Source organism: Panthera uncia, assembly GCF_023721935.1.
Source record: "Panthera uncia isolate 11264 chromosome E2 unlocalized genomic scaffold, Puncia_PCG_1.0 HiC_scaffold_20, whole genome shotgun sequence".
NCBI lineage: Eukaryota > Metazoa > Chordata > Mammalia > Carnivora > Felidae > Panthera > Panthera uncia.
Window position 1 is genome coordinate 2,896,500 of NW_026057589.1, and position 18,573 is coordinate 2,915,072.

Consider the following 18,573-nt stretch of genomic DNA (forward strand, 5'->3'; position numbering starts at 1 on the left):
GTGACTCGTGGAATAAATTATGGTATATTCATTTAATTAAAAAAAAAAAAAAAACTATGGGAGGGGGAGCCAAGATGGCAGAGCAGCATGGAAGTTTTTGTGCATCTCACATCCATGAAATACAGCCAGACCAACACTAAACCATCCTGCACACCTAGAAAACTGATTAGAGGATTAACACAACAATCTACACAACCTGAACTACAGAATTCAGCAGGCATGTGGCGCGGAGAGGTGAACCTGGGGAGAGTGAAGCTGCGGAGGACAGGGAGCTACTTTTGCATGAGGAGAAAGGACAGAGACGGGGGGGGTAGAATATGGGAAAAGCACCCCTCCCCAAAAGCAGCTGGAGAGAAAGTGGGAAATTGGAAACAGCGCAGGGACTAAACTAAAAAGGGAGAAAGGAGAAAAGAGAGGGTTTAAATTCCATTAAGACTGTAAACAGGGGGAGCGCAAAATCTGAAAGTCTGCAGCTTGATACCTGGAGGTGCTGTGGTAGGAAGGGCAAATCCCCAGGAGCAGAGCAGGGTCTGGGAGTTTCTTGGACCACACGGGGAAAAGCGGTTCCACTGCCGGAAGAATATTTGGTAGAGACTGTGAGGCCACCTGGTCCCAGCAGATCCCAGAGAACAACCACATTCGCTGGTGCTGGAAGAAAGTCTTTAAGGGTGAAGCCAGGTGCCAGACGCGTGTTGTGATTTTCCATAATCCCTGAAACACTGATGCTACACTGTCTCACGATCTTTTTTGGGGGTGGGCTGGAACCTGGTCGCAGTCTTGGAAACCGGCAGCAACAGGGTCCAGCAAGTGGACCCAGGATCCTGGATGCAGTCAACATTTGGCCATTGATCGGGGAGACCTTCCTGGAGAGGGGCGGAATGGGTCAAAGCTGAAGTCCTTCGGAAATAAGGGTCTGGGAACACAGCCTCATGTGAGACAAAACTCGGGAGAGAGGTACTGCCTGGGGCTTGGTCACATACAGTGAGGAAGTGGGGAGTGGACGAAAGTTGAAGACAGAGGACAAGCGCGCGATTGCTGATCAGAGAGAACGGAGTTCCAATACTAGAGACTCGGTAGCTGCGTGACACCATTTTCACTGCTCCCGCACATGTGCATACACACCTATGAGCACCACAACAATCCACCTCAGTAGGCTAGCAGCGCCATCTAGTGGAGAATTGAGCCTTTACACTGAGCCCCTCCCAACTGGGCCAACCACACTCTTCAAGAACACAAGTCTCACCGCCTGCTTAGTTTATGGACTATAAAGCGCTTTATAGCCTGACTTCTAGGAAAAAACGAAATAATTTCAGTCGTATTTCAATCTGTTAGCAGGTCCATCTATTCATTTTTTTTCTCTTTTTCATTTCTTTTCTTGTTCTTGAATACAGAAACAGAAAAAATTCATTTTTATTTTCAATTTTTATTAAAAATATTTGTCTTTAATTTTTTACTATATTTTTTACTTTTGTGCAAATTTTTTCAAATTCTATTTTACTTCCATCATTTTATTTTAGTCTGCTTTAGTGTACTCATATTTTCAGATTTTCAAACAATTTCCTTTTTTTTTTCATTTTTCTCCTTTTGGTTTCTTTTCTTTTTCTTGAATACAGAAAGAGAAAAAATCATTTTCATTTTCAATTTTTATTAAAAATGTTTCTTTAATTGTTTTACTATATTTGTTATTTTACATACTTTTTTTTTCAAATTCTACTTTACTTCCATCATTTTATTTTAGTCTACTAGAGTGAATTCACTTTTTCAAATTTTCAAATGATTTCCTTTTTTTTCTTTTTTCTGTTTTTGTTTCTTTTCTTTTTCTTGAATACAGAGGAGAAAAATTCATTTTTTTAATTTTTATTAAAAATATTTTTATTTTTTTCTCCTATATTCTTTATTTTTGTGTAATTTTTTTCAAATTGTATTTTACTTCCATCATTTCATTTTAGTCTACTTCAGTGTAGTCATTTTTTCAAATTCTCAAACGATTTCCTTTTTTTCCCCCTTTTTTCTCTCATCTGTCAAATCACTTTCAACAAACACCCAGACCAAAACACACCTAGGATCTAGCATCATTTATTCAATTTTGTGCGTGCTTTTTAAATTTTTTACTTTAAAACTTTTTTAATTTTAATTTTTTTAATTTTAATATTCCCACCTCATTAATTCCTTTTCTCTCTTCAAAATGATGAAACAAAAGAATTCACACCAAAAGAAAGAGCATGAAGAAACGACAGCCAGGGATTTAACCAACATAGATACAAGCAAGATGTCTGAACCAGAACTTAGAATCACAATAATAAGAATACTAGCTGGAGCCGAAAATAGACTAGAATCCCTTTCTGCAGAGATAAAAGAAGTAAAAACTAGTCAGGATGAAATAAAAAATACTATAACTGAGCTGCAATCATGGATGGATGCCACAGCTTCAAGAATGAATGAGGCAGAACAGAGTATCAGGGATACAGAGGACAAACTTATGGAAAATGAAGCAGAAAAAAAGAGGGAGATGAAGGTAAAAGAGCACGATTTAAGAATTAGAGAAATCAGTGACTCATTAAAAAGAAACAACATCAGAATCATAAGGGTCCCAAAAGAGGAAGAGAGAGAAATAGGGGTAGAAGGGGTAGGTGAGCAAATCATAGCAGAAAATTTTCCTAACCTGGGGAAAGACACAGACATGAAAATCCAGGAAGCACAGAGCACCCCCATTAGATTCAACAAAAACTGACCATCAACAAGGCATATCATAGTCAAATTCACAAAATACTCAGGCAAGGAGAGAATCATGAAAGCAGCAAGGGAAAAAAAAAGTCCCTAACCTACAAGGGAAGACAGATCAGGTTTTCAGCAGACCTATGCACAGAAACTTGGCAGGCTAGAAAGGAGTGGCAAGATATATTCAATGTGCTTAATCAGAAAAATATGCAGCCAAGAACTCTTTATCCAGCAAGGCTGTCATTCAAAATAGAAGGAGAGATAAAAAGTTTCCCGAACAAACAAAAATTAAAGGAGTTTGTGACCACTAAACTAAATTTCAGCCCTGCAAGAAATTTTTTTTAATTTTTTTTTAATGTTTATTTTTGAGACAGAGAGAGACAGAGCATGAATGGGGGAGGGGCAGAGAGAGAGGGGAACACAGAATCGGAAGCAGGCTCCTGGCTCTGAGCCATCAGCCCAGAGCCCGACGCGGGGCTCGAACTCACGGACCGCGAGATCGTGACCTGAGCTGAAGTCGGACGCTCAACCGACTGAGCCACCCAGGCGCCCCCCTGCAAGAAATTTTAAGGGGGACTCTCTGAGGGGGAAAAAAGATGAAGGAAGGAAGGAAGGAAGGAAGGAAGGAAGGAAGGAAGGAAGTAATAAATAAATACATACATACATACTGAAAGCAATAAAGATTAGAAAGGACCGGAGAATACCACCAGAAACTCCAACTCTACAAGCATCAAAATGGCAATAAACTCATTTCTTTCAGTACTCACTCTAAACGTCAATGGACTCAATGCTCCAATCAAAAGACACAGGGTAACAGAATGGATAAGAAAACAAGATCCATCAATATGCTGTTTACAAGAGACCCACTTTAGACCTAAAGACACCTTCAGATTGAACGTAAGGGGAAGGAGAACCATCTATCATGTTAATGGTCAACAGAAGTAACCTGGAGTAGTCACAGTTATATCAGAAAATCTAGACTTTAAAATAAAGACTGTATCAAGAGATGCAGAATGACATTATATCATAATCAAGGGGCCTATCCACCAAGAACACCTAACAGTTGTAAACATTTGTGCACCAAATGTGAAGCACTGAAATATATAAATCAATTCATCACAAACATAAAGAAACTCATCAATAGTAATACCATAATAGGAGACTTCAAATCCCTACTCACAGCAACAGACAGATCATCTAATCAAAAAATAAACAAGGAAACACTGGCTTTGAATGATACACTGGACCAGATGGACTTAACAGATATGTTCAGAACATTTTATCCTAAAGCAGCAGAATATACATTCTTCTCCAGTGCACATGGAAAGTTCTCAAGAATAGACCATATACTGGGACACAATTCAGCCCTAAGTACAAAAAGATCGAGATCATACGGTGCATATTTTCAGACCACAATGCTATGAAACTCGAAATCAACCACAAGAAAAAAATTTGGAAAGGTAACAAACACTTGGAGACTGAAGAACGTCCTATTAAAGAATGAATGGGCTAACCAAGAAGTGAAAGAGGAAATTAAAAAGTATATGGAAGCCAATGAAAATTATAACACAACAACCCAAAACCTCTGGGATGCAGCAAAGGCAGTCGTAAGAGGAAAGTATATAGCAATCCAGACCTTCCTAAAGAAGGAAGAAAGATCTCAGTATACAACCTAATCTTACACCGTAAGGAGCTGGAAAAAGAACAGCAAATAAAAACCCAAACCAGAAGAAGACAGGAAATTAGAGCAGAAGTTAATGCTATAACCCCCCCCCCCCAAAAAAAAAAAACAGAACAGATCAATGAAACCAGAAGCTGGTTCTTTGAATTAACAAAATTGATAAACCCCTAGCCAGTTTGATCAAAAAGACAAAGGAAAGGACCAAAATAAATCAAGAATAAAAGAGAAGAGATCACAACCAACACAGCAGAAATAAAAGCAATAATAAGAGAATATTATGGGCAATTATATGCCAATAAAATGAGCAATCTGGAAGAAATGGACAAATCCCTAGAAACATATATACTACCAAACCCGAAACAGAAAGAAATAGAAAATTTGAACAGATCCATAACGAGTAAGGAAATTGAATTAGTAATCAAAAATCTCCCAAAAAACAAGAGTCCAGGGCCAGATGGCTTTCCAGGGGAATTCTACGAAACATTTAAGGAAGAGTTAACTCCTATTCTCTTGAAGCTGTTCCAAAAAGTAGAAATGGAAGGAAAACTTCAAACTCTTTCTATGAAGCCAACATTACCTTGATTCCAAAACCAAAGACCCCATTAAAAAGGAGACCTATAGACTAATTTTCCTGATGAACATGAATGCAAAAATCCTCAACAAGATATTAGCCAACCGGATCCAACAATACATTAAAAAAATTATTTACCATGACCAAGTGAGATTTATACCTGGGATTCAGGGCTGGTTCAATATCCGCAAAACAATCAACATGATTCAGCACATCAATAAAAGAAAGGACAAGAACCACATGATCCTCTCAACTGATGCAGAGAAAGCATTTGACAAAATACAGCATCCTGTCTTGATAAAAGCCTTCAAGAAAGTAGGGACACAAGGAGCATTCCTCAAGATCATAAAAGCCATATATGAACGACCCAATGCTAATATCATACTCGATGGGGAAAAACTGAGAGTTTTCTCCCTAAGGTCAGGAAGAAGACAGGGATGTCCACTCTCACCACTGTTATTCAACACAGTATTGGAAGTCTTAGCCTCTGCAATCAGACCACACAAAGAAATAAAAGGCATCCAAATCATCCAGGAGGAGGTCAAATTTTCACTCTTTGCAGATGACATGATAGTCTATATGGAAAACCCAAAAGATTCCACCAAAAAACTGCTAGAATTGATTCATAAATTCAGCAAAGTTGCAGGATATCAAATCAATGCCCAGAAATAGGTTGCATTCTTATACACCAACAATGAAGCGACAGAAACAGAAATCAAGGAATTGATCCCATTTACAATTGCACCAAAAACCATAAAATACCTAGGAATAAATCTAACAAAAGAGGTGGAAAATCTATACACTGAAAACTATAGAAAGCTTATGAAAGAAATTGAAGAAGACACGAAAAAAATGGAAAAAGATTCCATGATCCTGGATAGGAAGAAAAAATATTGTTAAAATGTCACTACTATCCAAAACAATCTACATGCTAAATGCAACCCCTAGCAAAATAACACCAGCATTCTTCACAGAGCTAGAACAAATAATCCTAAAATTTGTATGGAACCGGAAAAGACCCCAAATAGCCAAAGCAATCTTAAAAAAGAAAACCAAAGCAGGAGGTGTCAAAATCCTGGACTTCAAGCTATACTACAAAGCTGTAATCATCACTACACTATGGTACTGGCACAAAAGCAGACACTCAGATCAATGGAACAGAACACAGAACCCAGAAATGGACCCACAAATGTATGGCCAACTCATCTCTGACAGAGCAGGAAAGAATATCCAATGGAATAAAGACAGTGTCTTCAGTAAGTGATGCTGGGAAAACTGGACAGCGACATGCAGAAGAATGAACCTGGACCACTTTCTTACACTATACACAAAAATAAACTCAAAATGGATGAAAGACCTCAATGTAAGACAGGAAGCCATCAAAATCCTTGAGGAGAAAGCAGGAAAAAACCTCTTTGATTTTGGCCATAGCAACTTCTTACTCAGCACATCTCCAGAGGCAAGGGAAACAAAAGCAAAAATGAACTACTGGGACCTCATCAAAATAAAAAGCTTCTGCGCAGCGAAGCAAAGAATCAGCAAAACTAAAACGTAACTGACAGAATGGGAGAAGATATTTGCAAACGACATATCAGATAGAGGGTTAGTATCCAAAATCTATAACTTATCAAACTCAACACCCAAAAAACAAATAATCCAGTGAAGAAATGGGCAAAAGACATGAATAGACACTTCTCCAAAGCAGACATCCAGATGGCTAACTGACATATGAAAATACGCTCAACATCACTCATCATCAGGGAAATACAAATTAAAAGCACAATGAGATACCACCTTACACGTCAGAATGGCTAATGTTAACAACTCAGGCAACAACAGATGTTGGAGAGGATGCAGAGAAAGAGGATCTCTTTTGCATTGCTGCTGGGAATTCAAGCTGGTGCAGCCACTCTGGAAAACAGTATGGAGGTTCCTCAGAAAACTAAAAATAGAACTACCCTATGACCCAGTAATTGTACTACTAGGCATTTATCCAAGGGATACAGGTGTGCTGTTTTGAAGGTGCACATGCACCCCCATGTTTACAGCAGCACTATCAACAACAGCCGAAGTATGGAAAGAGCCCAAATGTCCCTCGATGGCTGATAAAGAAGATGTGGTATATATATACAATGGAGTATCACTAGGCAATGAAAAAGAATGAAATCTTGCCAATTGCAACTGCGTGGATGGAACTGAAAGATATTATGCTAAGTGAAATTAGTCAGAGAAAGACAAATATCATAGAACTTCACTCATATGAGGATTTTAAGAGAAAAAAACAGATGAACATAAGAGAAGGGAAACAAAAATAATATAAAAACAGGGAGGGGGACAATATATAAGAGACTCATAAATATGCAGAACAAACTGAGACTTACTGGAGGGGCCGTGGGAGGGGGGATGGGCTAAATGGGAAAGGGGCACTAAGGAATCTACTCCTGGAAGCATTGCTGCACTATATGCTAACTAATTGGGATGTAAATTTAAAAAAAAAGAAAAGAAAAAAAACTATGCAGCTGTGAAAAAGAATGAGAATTTTTTGTATACAAGTATGGAAAAATATCCAAAGTATCCAATACTGCATAAAAAGGCAAAGCACAGGGGCGCCTGGGTGCCTCAGTCGGCTAAGCGTCCGACTTCAGCTCAGGTCACGATCTCGCGGTCCGTGAGTTCGAGCCCCGCGTCAGTCTCTGTGCTGACTGCTCAGAGCCTGGAGCCTGTTTCGGATTCTGTGTCTCCCTCTCTCTGACCCTCCCCCGTTCATGCTCTGTCTCTCTCTGTCTCAAAAATAAATAAACGTTAAAAAATTAAAAAAAAAAAGGCAAAGCACAGAATTGCATTATAGTGTGCTGCTTCGTTATAGAAGTAAAGTTGTGTGTGTGTTTGTGCGCATGCTTGTGTGTGTGCATGAAACACACGATAAGTGGTATAATAGTCCCCAAGGTGGTTCATGTTCTAATCATTCTTGTAACTGGTGCATATGTTACCTTACACGGTAAAATAAACTTTCAGATAAGTAATATGCAGGGCCTTAAGATGGGGAGATTATCTTGGATTATCCAGATGTGCCACATCAAACTACAGAAATTCTTAAAAGGAGGAACTTCCTTGGCTGTAGAACTAAAGAAATGTCAGCAGGAGAAAGACTTGAGCAAGCATTACTGGCTTTGAAAATGAGACCACAAGTCTAGGAATGCGGATGAACTCTAATAGCTTGAGAAGTCAATGAAATGGCTGCTTCCCAGAGACTTTAGAATGGAACAGAGTCTGGGGTGTCTGGGTGGCTCACTACTTTAAGTGTTGGACTCTTAATTTTGGCTCAGATCATGATTCATGGTTGGCGAGATCAATCCCTGCTCTCAGCACAGAACCTGCTTTGGATTCTCTCTCTTCCTCTCTCTCTGCCCCTTCCCTGCTCGTTTTCTCTCTTTCTCTCTCTCTCTCTCTCTCTCTCTCTCTCTCTCTCTCTCTCTCCCCACCCCTCTCAAAATGCATAAACTTTTTTTTTTAAATAAAGGAAAAAAGCCCTACAGATACCTTTATTTTGTTTAGCCCAGTACACCTCATGTTAAACTTAGACCTAAGGAAATATATGATAATAAATACATGTTGTTTTATCCTTGTTGTTATTTGTTACAGCAGTGATAGAAAATGAATAAACCGCATAAAAAATGCATGTATATATTTGCCTTTATTTGCACAGACTACCTCTATAAATATACAAAACATTTTGGAACACTGCTTTCTGTGGAGCAAGTAATGAGTGGCAGGAGACAGATGTGGATGGGTGACTTTTACAGTACATCTCTTTGTACATTTCAGATATTGGACCATCTAAATTTATCTATTCCCAAAATAAGTATACATAATTTAAAATAAATGTAATAACATTGCCCTTCCTTCCCGTATTTTGAAGGGTACGGGCCATGTGAAACTGGTGAGCAATGAGGCATCACATTCTTAAATAAGTTAGAATTTTGATGAGAGATATGCCTGATTATTGGCTGATTGGAGGATAGGAGTTTTGCTGAGATATGGGTATGAACAAATGAAGGCTTACTTTGTTCATCTAAATTATATTTTCTTGTGACTCATTTCTTTTTATAAAGCGACCATCAGGTGATTTTCTATTCAAGTAAATTTCAAGGAGAGTTAATACATTAAAACCTATCCAATCATTCAACATGTATCAGTGTTCATCAGTGGTAGGAATTAAAGATACAGAGATGCATCGGACATAGTCTTTGATGTTAACAAACTCCCCAGGAGATACATCCTTAAGCAAATAATTACAGAAAAGTGTGAGAAATTCTATGTGAGGAATGATAGGAGATAACCGAAGAGTGATCCAGAAATACCAGCTTAGGAGGAAAATTACTGTTTAAAATAGTTCTGATGGTAACTGAGCCATCCCCTTCATGGAAATTTATAAAAAAAACTTACACTATTCCTCAAGTTTTCATACAATCACCTGTTAAAAAACTGTTGTAATAAATGTACAATTCTATAGACAGGGACCACTAGACTAGAGAAGTCCACACATCACACATGGTGATCCCAATCATAAGAAGCAGTACTATTTGCCCATTAGGGTCCATCTGGACATCCAGAAAGCCTCTCGTCTCTCATTCTCAGTCCTTTTAAAAACATTTTTTAAAGACCAAAGTACTAATAGATAAGTCAGGATACTTCATATTCAAGAAGTAGATTTTCTCTTCTCAAGAGGAACATTAAATGATGCAATTCTACAAATATGATATTCAATGATCCAAATTGTAAATGTGGTCCTAAATATTTTCTTACACTCAATGCCTCCCATAGTTGGAATATGTGCCAACAACAAACTGGAAAGAAGACTTTAGTTACACAGACTGCTTGACTGAAGGCAGAACCTGATTGATGGCTAATACTGCATTAACTGTAAAAGATAGTCTCATTACAACTGCTCAAACTTAAAGCAGCTTCAGTATAAAAGTAGATTCATGAGATTTATTGGTTCCAAATGGGCCTCAGGATGGAGAAAACGTGAGAGAGGATTCTCCAGGTCAAGATACACTCATACAATTAAATTTGGCATTTAATAAAGTGATTTTCAAATTGGAAATCTGAACTTTATTTTTAACCTCTTCTTGGATCCAATTTTCTGGAGATGTGCAAATGTATTTTATATATTGCATGTAAAATCAGAACTTCTTTCCTCAATCTCCCTAATTTTTGGATACTGCAGAAAAGAGTATATTTGGATCTGAATTTTACAGATAAGTATCCATCAGTCAATCTTTGTCTCTTTTGTGTACAGCAGTAGCCCCTGAGAGACTGTAAATACTTGTTTTCTTCGCTTCTTTCAGTTTACTGACAGCTCATTCATGTACACATTGGGCAGGAGGATCTGTTTTCTAATTACAAATCTATATTATAAGTTCATCTTCTTTTCAGCTATTAGGATTTCCCTTCCTCTGACTTCATCAGACATTTATTTGTTAAATCAACCCACTGAATAAATGATTAACCTATGTGAAACTGTTGTACAGACACTCGTTGAAAAAGCAAAACAAAACAAAACAGATTCATTGAATCTCTACTGTTTTCCAGGAGAGGAGATGACTCTTAGATTGGTAGATGCTGAAAGTCCTGAAAAGACGTCAAAGTGCATCTGACTTGAGATCAATTCCATGCTCTCTGGAAGACTCAGTTTTCTCACTTTTAAGATTGGGAAAAAAGACGGGACGCACTTCCAGGTTGTTGAGTGTATGCATACCATTTTGTACACGATCTAGTTAGGGGCAAATACGTGATAGTGTTATTAAACACTTTTTATCGACAATTGGTGTTGTGGGACTTGGTATCCAGGAAGCATTCTCTCATTGTGTGCAAAATCAAGGCTCTGTGCCTCTTTTGAAACCATTTCATCCTTAGACCATGGGAACCTGAATAAATACATGTCCCTTAATATACGTGAGGGTAAAATTTAAAATTCACCCATGTATTCTTTTGGTCAAAATGTCTAAAGAAGTGACTTTTGGATGATTTTGAAAGGTCATCGCATCATATTTTCCTGCCAGTACGCAGCACGTAGGGACGCGCCTCCTTTTCCATTTAACACAGTGTGACCTTGTCTATTGATTTAATGAGGAAATTATACATGCTGTACTTTCCTATTTAGCAAAGGTTTTTGTGCTGAAGGTATATCAAAGGAGCACATCACCATGAAGGTTTGGGTGCAGCATAGCCATATGGCAGGGAAAAGGCCACAGCAATAGAGCAGATGACCTGTGGTGTCTCAGACGAGGCACAGAGAAGGACATTCTGCAAAGTGGCAAAAGGGGTTAGCCACCGGGCAGCAGACATGTGTCCAGTAAATGGTGGCCTTGATAACTCAAATCCATTTACAGTGCCTATTATTTGACACTCTGTTGAAAATCCAGGAAATGTGCTTTGCACTGGGCTTAGATGAAAATGAGAGAAAGCTAAAAGAGTAACTATTAACGTAATTACAAAAAGACCTGTTTGATCCACACTTCATATGCCCATATGGCTGGGTGTTCAGTGGACTTCAGTAGTCACCACTCTCCTAATAAGCCCCGCTAATTAGGTAATAGGAACATTCTGTCATTGTGACAACAGAGTTTTCTAACTCACTCAAATTAAACCAAGCTAATTTGGGTGTGTGGAGATAGCAGATGGCCCCCAAGGTACACTCTGGTTTGCAGACAGAAGAATCTGTGCCTTGGTGATCCATGATCTACTTCGCGGGGCTAGGAAACAGCTTCTGGGGAAGTCTTTTGGAAACCAAGAAACTGGTAATCATTGTCTTATTTTCTGTCCCACAAAAATTAGAGAGTAAGACATTTACATGCACATGTGGAAACATATTTCTATGTCTATATGATACTTAAGGAATGCTGAAATGAGCTCAGTCTCTAAACTCGATGCTTTGTAACTGGGTGAGGGATGAATCACTGAATTCTACTCCTGAAACCAATATTACACTGTAGGTGCAGGGTGCCCTGGGTGGCTCAGAGTTGGTTAAGCTTCTGACTTTGGCTCAGGTCATGATCTCACAGCTTGTGAGTTCGAGCCCCACATCGGGCTCTGTGCTGACAGCTCAGAGCCTGGAGCCTGCTTCAGATTCTGTGTCTTCCTCTCTCTCTGCCCCTCCCCCACTTATGTTCTGTCTCTCTCTCAAAAATAAATAAACACTAAAAATTTTTAAATAATAAAAAATATTGCACTGTAAGTAACTAAAATTTAAATAAAAATTTAAAAAAATTAACCCAATGCTTTCTAAAACGTGTATGCTTCTGGTTACAAAGCAATGTGATAGTGTCGCAGAATCACCTTCCTCTCTCTCCATCTCTGCAGAGGTCTGCATGTTTTAACAGGCAGGATGTTGGAGTTGGAGGGGATTTCAGAATTTCAGCTCATGGACACACTCAATTTGTATAAAGAAGATTAAAAACTGGAGCGAACTGATCTACATCAGGTCAAAAAGGGAGTTCGTTTCAGAACCAGGAGCTAATGTTTCTCCCTTTGAAGAGTGAACTACTACTTAAAAAAATAACATCTTTATTAAGATATAATTTACTAACCATAAAATTTACCCTTTAAGCACTTCACTAGTTTTAACTGTCTCTTCCTAGTCATATGTGACACCTGCTTTATCAGCACCTTTCTTATCCAGAAGCTATATTTAATTTCTTAAGTTTATTTATTTACTTTGAGACAGAGAGAGAGAGAGAGAGAGAAAGCAAGCATGTGCAAGTTTGAGCAGGGGGAAGGGCAGAGAGAGAGACAGGGAAACAGAGAATCCCAAGCACGCTCTGCACTGCCAGCACAGAGCCCGATGTAGGGCTTGAACTCACAAACCATGAGATCATGACGTGAGTGAAAAATCAAGACTCTGACACTTAAGTGACTGAGCTACCCAGGCACTCCCACAAGCTATATTTATAATCTGAGAACAACGGCCTCCAGCAGAAGCCTGGATCATAATACTATATTTAAATATGAGCTATCATTAGGTACCAATAACTATATTAAGTTCCTCATCATGCATTAAACAAATACATTTGACCACCTGCCCATGTGAAAGGCCCTGTTTTAGGCACTTGCTTTAAATCAGTGAGTGAAGCAAAAAGAAAACATGTTTTTGTAAGTCCACAAAGGGGTGAGGGAAGATGCATAATATGTCAATTAAACTTTTCAGACAAAGCTAAGTGTTGTAGAAAAATAATAGAAATCAGAACAGAGTAAAGGAGATGGATGGATGTGTGGATATGTGTGGATAGCTGAAGGGAGGGAAAATGATAATTTTGAAAAGGAAAGTCCGCATAGATTCCATTGACGAGGTGACATTACACATTTAAATACAGAGACCAATCCTTTAAAGGATGTATTTACATATGTATTATTGACCTTTAAAAAAATTAATTCCACTAAAATCTAGCACACACAAAAAGTACCCAGCTCAATGAATTCTCATAAAGTGAATATGCCTGCTAAAATTCTTATTTTTACATGACAACACTGATGATAAGAGCAAGTAAGTAATGAGCCTAAGACCATACCACTCACAGGAGCCAAAGCCTAAATTGTGGACTCATGTGACTCAGGCAACTTAACATTCTGCTGCTGCTCAAGTTCCTGCAAAGAAGAGGACTCAATGGCTAGACTTCAGGCTTGGAAGAACTGGAATGGGAGGGAATGGAGTACAGAGTAGCTGAAATGCTCACTGAATGGGGGAATTTTACTTTCCTGAACAACAAAGGAAGGGAATTTAGAAGCAAGTTGCTGGGGCATCCTCATCTCTAGAAATACAGAGGATGCTGCTGTGTCTGAGAGTTACCACAGAGTGGCAGTGTCTTAGAGCTTAACTAAAGGTAGGAGTTACATTCAAAAATCCCCAATGCAGTCCTCCTTTAGAACTTAATAGGTCTTTTTTGTCTGCATGCAATATTTCACAGATCATAGGCTTTTACATTGCAAAACACATTTGTGTGAAATTTACTTTTGTATGGAAAACAATATAAATACAAACTGTAAAGACAGTCCCTTGTATATATAATAGATATCTAATTTATTATGTGAAATCAAATACATGAATTGTACAAAATTTGCAATTAGACCTATGCCATATGACAAATATTAACGAAACTGACTGTGATCATTTTGGAACAAACACAGGTGTTGAATCATTACGTTGCACCCTTGAAACTAACATAATGTTACGTCAGTGATATTTCAGTAAAAAAAGAGAAAAAGCTCTACCATGGACTTTGTCTATTCTGAAATACCTGGTAAGATCAGCACTTTTACTGGGAAAATCTGAAAGACCAGATTAAAGAAAAGTGAAAACGCTGGGGACACCCATGATTTGAAAGGTGAAGATCTAAGAAAGAAGGAAGCCTCACAGAAAGAACAGATACATTGCTGCCATTCATTCTGTCTCAGGTTCCACCTGGAGACGTTTGTTTATTCTTTAGCTGCACTGAACGGTAGGATTGGAAACCAAGCCAAGGAGAGCTGAAATAGGCCGTGTTGGTTTTGGTGGTTTCAGAGTGCTGTGACAGTCACTGGAGTGTAAGTCCTGCCAATGAAGGGGCATCCAGAGAAATGTATTGCAAGTGGGAGCAAACCAGTGGTTGACAGACATGGTTTCTTTACAAGTCTGAATTACTGCCTTGCAACTGCTAGGTCCCTCATTAGATTATATGAATTTTCCCCTTTACTACTTGCCAGAGGATAGTCAAGGATAATAAAATCCTCTGTGGAAAGACGACATTCAAACCCTGTACAACATTTTAAATATAATGTCTGGCATTCAATCAAAACTTATGAAGCTTGGGGCACCTGGGTGGCTCAGTCGGTTGAGCATCTGACTTTGGCTCAGGTCATGATCTCACGGTTCGTGGGTTTGAGCCCCTTTTTGGGCTGTGTGCTGACAGCTCAGAGCCTGGAGTCTGCTTTGGATTCTGTATCTCCCTCTGCCCCTCCCCTGCTGGAGCTTTGTCTCTGTCTCTCAAAAATGAATAAAAGTTAAAAAAAACACAGCTTAAGAAAACACAATCAAAATTTAACAACAACAACAACAACAAAAACAACAACAACAACAACAACAAAAGATGGATGGCTAGGTGGTCCAGATAATGAATTGATCACATGAACTTTAAAAAAGATTCATTAATATATGAAAGATAAGGAAAAGTTAAGATAGAGAATTTTGCCAACATACTGGAATCTCTACAAAAACAAAGACTCAAATTGAATTTCTAGAACTAAACAAACAATTACTGGGAAGAAGAACCACCTGAACAAAATCTGTTACAGCATATTGGACCTAGGTGAAGAGTGGATGAGTGGACTCAAGGAAAACTAGTAGAATAGAAACATACTAAAGCTCAGAGAGAGAGAGACGGAGAGAAAGGGAGAATAAAAGGGGAAACACAAATATCCAGAAATGTGTAAGATAGCATTGGCACATGGTGAAAAGTTTTTTTAGTATTTTTTTTTTAATTTCTATGTTTATTTACTTTTGAGAGAGAGAGAGACAGAGAGAGAGAGAGTGAGCACTAGTAGGGAGGGGCAGAGAGAGAGGGAGACACAGAATCAGAAGCAGGTTCCAGGCTCTGAGCTGTCAGCGCAGAGCCCAACATGGGGCTTGAACTCATAAATTGTGACATCATGATCCGAGTGGAAGAAATCTGACGCTCAACTGACTGAGCCACCCAGACGCCCTGACACATGGTGAAAATTTTTAATATATGTTGTGTCACTGGAGGCACATCTAGGGTATAAAAAAATGTAACATAAGCTTTATTCAAAGAAGTAAAGGTCATGTTATTTTCTAAAAGTGATTAAAGACATCACCTTACAGGTTCAAGAAACTCAGACAATCTAAGCAGAATAAACAGGAAAAGAAACACTCTCCATCATCATACCACAGCCCTACTGCTGAGCACCGAAGACAAAGAGGAAATCTTTTATTTTTTAAAAAATTTTAACTTTATTTTTTTATTTTTTAAAGTTTATTTTAGAGATAGAGTACATGTGAGTGAGAAAGAGCAGGGGAAGGGCAGAGACAGAGAAAGGGAGAGAGAGAGAGAATCTCAAGCAGGCTCCACACTGATGTGGAGCTCTATCCCACGAACCATGGTATCAAGACCTGAGCTGAAATCAAGAGTTGGACACTCAACTGACAGCCACCTAGGCTCCCTGAAAAAGAGGAAATCTTAAAAGTATAAAAGGGGGGCAAAAGAGATGTATAGAGCAATAAAAAGATTGACATTTGATTTCTAAATAGGAAAATGAGAACTACAATTTAATCAGATGCTATATATATTTTTAATTTTTTAAAAATCTTTATTGATTTTTGAGAGACAGAGGAGACAGAGCATGAGCAGAGGAGGGGCAGAGAGAGGGGGAGACACAGTATCTGAAGAAGGCTCCAGGCTCTGAGCAAGCAGTCGGCACAGAGCCTGACGTGGGGCTCAAACTCACAAAACGTGAGATCATGACCTGAGCCCAAGTCGGATGTTTAACCGACTGAGCCACCCAGGTGGCCCTATCAGATGCTATATTTTAAGTGCTGAAGGAAAATAACTGGCAAACTAGAATTTTATACAGAGAGGAAATGTCTTAAAGAAAAAAATTAAAGTTAAAAAAATTTAACAAAAAAGAAAAAATTAAAAGAAAAAATTAAAAAAATTCCTCAACATATAAAAACAAAGAATTTATTATATTGTCAGAGAATTGAAAGACATACCAACAGATGTTCTTTGGTCAGAAATGGGGACACACAGCAATAGCACTGCTAGGAATTTACCCAAGGGATACAGGAGTGCTGATGCACAGGGGCACTTGTACCCCAAAGTTTACAGCAGCACTCTCAACAATAGCCAAATTATCGAAAGAGCCTAAATGTCCATCAACTGACGAATGGATAAAGAAATTGTGGTTTATATACACAATGGAGTACTATGTGGCAATGAGAAAGAATGAAATATGGCCTTTTGTAGCAACATGGATGGAACTGGAGAGTGTTATGCTAAGTGAAATAAGTCATACAGAGAAGGACAGATTCCATATGTTTTCACTCCTATGTGGATCCTGAGAAACTTAACAGAAGTCCATGGGGGAGGGGAAGAAAAAAAAAAGGAGGTTAGAGAGGGAGAGAGCCAAAGCATAAGAGACCCTTAAAAACTGAGAACAAACTGAGGGTTGATGGGGGGTGGGTGATGGGTATTGAGGAGGGCACCTTTTGGGATGAGCACTGGGTGTTGTATGGAAACCAACTTGACAATAAATTTCATATATTGAAAAAAAATTTTTAAAAAAGAAACCAATTTGACAATAAATTTCATATTAAAAAAAAGAAATGGGGACACATGTGAATGCAGGGAGAGTGGAGAAAGAAAGAGTAAGTATACGGTGAAACCTACATGACTTATCTATAAAAATAATTATAATAATATAGTTATTACTATTATAGTCAATAGTACTTAGATTTCACTACATGTTTCTATATGTGCATAATATCAATTCTAAGATTTATATTTTCTTAAATAAGACACGAAAAGAAGGAACTAAAATGTAAAGATTGGTAAACTACAAAATTTACATTAATAGCACTACCTTATCAAAAGACACTACCAAGAGACTAAGAAGACAGCCCAAAGAGTAAGACAACACACAACACACACAAACACACATAGGACTTTTATTCTTCTTAAATCAATACTAAAGAACCACATTTCAATAAAACAAAATAGATAATTCAGTAAAAAAAAAAAACGAAAATAAAAACAAAAAACAAAAACAAAAAAAAGATCAGCAAATGACTTCAGTAGTCAAGTTCCCCCAAATAATATCCAATAACCACAAATATTTGAAAAAGGAGTGCACATTAACATCTATAATATAACACTATGTGTCAACAAGAATCGCCACAACAATAAAAATCATAAGATACCAAGGGTTGGTGATACTGTGAAAAAGCATATTATACAATATGGGTAGGAGTATAAAATGGTACAGCTTCTTTAGAAAACCCTTCAATAATATTTATTGGTGCTGAATGTAGACATCCACTATAACCCAGTGGTTCCATTCCCAGGAATATAACTAACAGAAATGTGTATACACGTGCACCCACAATATTATTACAAAACTTATATAGCACACCATTCATAAATAGTCCTAAACTAAAAGTGACTAAATGCCCATCAGCAATAGAAATATAAATTCTGGAATATTCACATGCTGGTACACTATAGAAGAAGGATAATGAACAAAGTATGGCTTTCTGTAATAATATAAATGAATCACAGATAAAAAACTGAAAAGAAGCAAAAGCCAAAAAAATTACATACTCTAGTAGCCCATGGATATCAAGTCAAGATAATTTATGGTGTTAGTAGTTACATAGTCAGAAAGATATTCTTTTATTATTATTATTATATTATTATTATTGTTAAAAATTTGAGGTGTATTTATTTATTTTGAAAGAGACAGAAATGGCATGAGTGGGGGAATGGCAGAGAGAGAGGGAGGGAGAGAATCCTAACCAGGCTCTGTGCTACCAGTGCAGAGCCCGATGCTGGCC